The sequence below is a fragment of the Silene latifolia genome, chromosome 11 (assembly GCF_048544455.1).
Source record: "Silene latifolia isolate original U9 population chromosome 11, ASM4854445v1, whole genome shotgun sequence".
NCBI classification, from domain to species: Eukaryota; Viridiplantae; Streptophyta; class Magnoliopsida; order Caryophyllales; family Caryophyllaceae; genus Silene; species Silene latifolia.
The window spans coordinates 78,281,301-78,284,474 of record NC_133536.1 but is presented as its reverse complement, the minus strand read 5'-3'; the positions used below and the strand labels follow the sequence as shown (position 1 = coordinate 78,284,474).

The following is a 3,174-nucleotide window of genomic DNA, read 5'->3' as shown; positions in this document are numbered from 1 at the left end:
AAGAAGCACAGATTCATCATTGTAAAACCGACTACTTTCATTCAAGAAAATGTAAAATCGCAAGAGTCGTCAAAACAAGATACGGAGAATTACCAAACTTTGGTCGCACCTTCCCCAAAAGATTTGAGGTGGCAGATTTCGCGGTTCGCAACTTTATTTTGGAAATTGATTAACCGCAAACTTAAGTTTAGTTTCCCAGTCTATACATAATCTTGTTACACCAAAATTCGCCACGTCCAATTGAAGACCATTAAGGCACCATAAACAGAAGTCTAGACAGTCCCTAAATGACATAGAATAACACTAGCCTTAGCTCTTAAGCTTCGCTTTACGGACATACTCAAGGGAACAAACAGTCAATTGTAAGCAGCATTGAACCAGTATAGAAACCACATCAATCCAGTTTCAAATCACTAGTAAGGGACAATTGACATGTACTTCTCCGGCACACAACAAATTTGAGTCGCATAGAAGCAACAAGAGAGAAACTGGAGAATTGAGTACTGTAAGAAGATGGTTGTGCACCATGAATTGGAGGTTAAGTAAGGTTTCATTTCTTGTTACTGTAATTCCTAAGAACAAATTATCGCCGTGTTAAACATCAAAGCACTACTATTTGCAATATCGACTAACGAGAAACTGGAGAATTCCAATTCTAACAAGAGAGAAAAACAACATTTCAAAGAAACCGGTAACAAATGTAACAAAAACAAAAGATTTCATCAGAACAAACTTATTCATTAATTTCTAAACATAAACGAGAAACATAGTCTCCATCATCCATATTCCATCATATCCAACATTTCATTAAAAACAAGATTACCTAAAAGGCTAGAACACCATACTAAACAAACCTAATCCAGAAACAACCAGAGATTATTTTAAAACCTCTCTACAATTAAGAGCTGGTAAAATGGAGATGATGCTGCAGTTGTTGATGGGGCTAAGCCAAATGAAGATGATGTTGGAGTTACTGCGCTTGTGGTTGGTGAGGCTGTAACACTCATAGGAGCCTGTGCAGTGGAGGAAGAGCTAGAAAGTTCGACATCATGAATGAAGGGCAACAGAGTTTGCTCCTGAATTTGAGTGAGCATGATCACTGATCAGGATGCTCTTCCTTGTACGTCTTTCTGAAATTCTCCTTGTAATTACCAATTACAAACTGACAATCAGAAACACATCTCCGGCACATAGATAGACGTATAGAACTGAACTGAAACATATATCAAATTGGAAAATAAACCATGGAAGTCGTCTTAAAAAGTACTAGATACAATAGATACACATAGTATTACTACCGGATACAAATGGTAATATTAGAAGATACACAAATCGATTTGTGTATCCAGTAGTAATACCATGTGTATCCGGGCTAATATTTCGTGTATCCACGATCTAAAGATCAACTACGACCACCAAACTAGCCACCACCAACACTACCACCACCACCACCACCACCACACCTACTGCCAACACCACAACCACCATCCCTGAACTAACCTCACAACTCCACGAAATTTGTAATGACCAATTTTCATAAACCCTAATTTTTACTTTGAATTCATACCTAAATATCAATTTTTTTGATTATAATCTTATGTTTCTCATAAAACTACTTCTTAAATCAATATAATTAAATAGACTCAAAATACTAAACAAATCTTCAATGATTAAAATAAGAATTGAATCAAACCTTTTTTATATAGTAGACTGAAATCCGTTCTTGGGAAGGTTGGTAGGAGCGACGTTGGAAGCGGCGGTCGGCGGTGAAAGTAGCGAATGACGGTGGAAGTGGCGCCGACGTGAGATATGATTGGACGTTGAGTGTTTGGGGTGGGTTTGTGGTGGGAGGGGTGTCAGAATGTTTATGTGGGTAGAGAAATAAGAAGCGCGCTTGAAATTGACTCTAATTGGTTAGTTCGCACCGTAACTCAGTTCGTACCTGAACTCACCCATATATATATATATATATATATATATATATATACAACAATAACTTAAATAAACACATAGTGATCCCATGACACACCCCATAGTGACCGGTTCAAAATTGTAGGGCAAGATCGCGATTTTAGGACCTCTCCCAAGCCTTTGCATTAGCTCCTAACAACTCCTACCCGGGTTCATTTTATTTTGACTCTCTAGATTCATTGGGTTCATTAGTTACTGGTTCCAAAATCGTCGCTCTGATACCACTTTGTAACACCCTCGTACACCAAGTGCTTTACCAAGACCACCTAATGCACGGAAATGCTACCATCTCGGTTACCCGAGGGAATGTATATTAAAAGGACCATAAAAGAACGTACTTTATTAAATAAGTTTAAAGCGATACATCTCCAAACCAAAACTGTCAAATGAAAATACAACTGTTCCTAAATGTTAAACCAATTAAAGCAAATAATGTTTAAGACACAGCGGAAGACTTCCAGACATCTCGTGGTGACTCAACCCAGCTATCCCATGCGCGACCATCTCATACCTGCTCAATAACTGTTCACCATCCCCGAATGGATCACCACAGTTTTCAAAACATTTAAACGGGGTCAATTACTGATTATACAAAATACAATATGTAAGATACACATACACATTACCCAAACTCCGTCACAACTCCACATGTGACACCCCGTGATAAAGCGGAAAATATAACTACTAAATTAAAGCGGAAATTTGTGATATTTTTAAAACTTTTAAAATTACTAGTTAAAGATTAACACGCGGGTGCCAAAAATGAAATGAAACAAGTACTACAATAGACAAACTTAGGTTATTACAACCCAAGTCTAGAAGGCGGGGAAAATATATTGATGTGACCTTTATTTGAGCATATTTAGTCCCCTAATTGAGCCTATTTTGCATACTATTATGTCATTCCACGACCATTTTATCCGTCAAATGCTTTCTATTTTGCTTTCCTAGTGCATTTCGTATGTTTTGTAGGAAAGAAGATAATAAGGCGGAAATTCCCGTCTTTCGTGCGTATTTGGAAGCTATTTGACGATGTTTGATGGACTAGTATGAAGAGGAAGTGAGAACTAACGACCAATCCTACAAGAATAAAAAGAAAGTGAAGAAAAAAGATTTTGTCACAGAAGACGAGCGGCTCAGACGCGAGACGCCCGTCCAAGAGTGACAATCCGAGCGTCCAAGCAACAAAGACGCCCGGATTCC

General features: G+C 38.0%; 1 long non-coding RNA gene across 1 annotated transcript; it reads right to left on the bottom strand.

The window, feature by feature from the left end:
• Positions 1–717: 717 nt before the first annotated feature.
• On the bottom strand, positions 718–1,942 carry LOC141611746 (uncharacterized). Its single transcript, XR_012528720.1, has 2 exons — positions 1,694–1,942; positions 718–1,213 (listed from the first exon to the last, which is right to left on the bottom strand). It is a non-coding gene; the product is annotated as an uncharacterized LOC141611746 (long non-coding RNA).
• Positions 1,943–3,174: the final 1,232 nt, after the last annotated feature.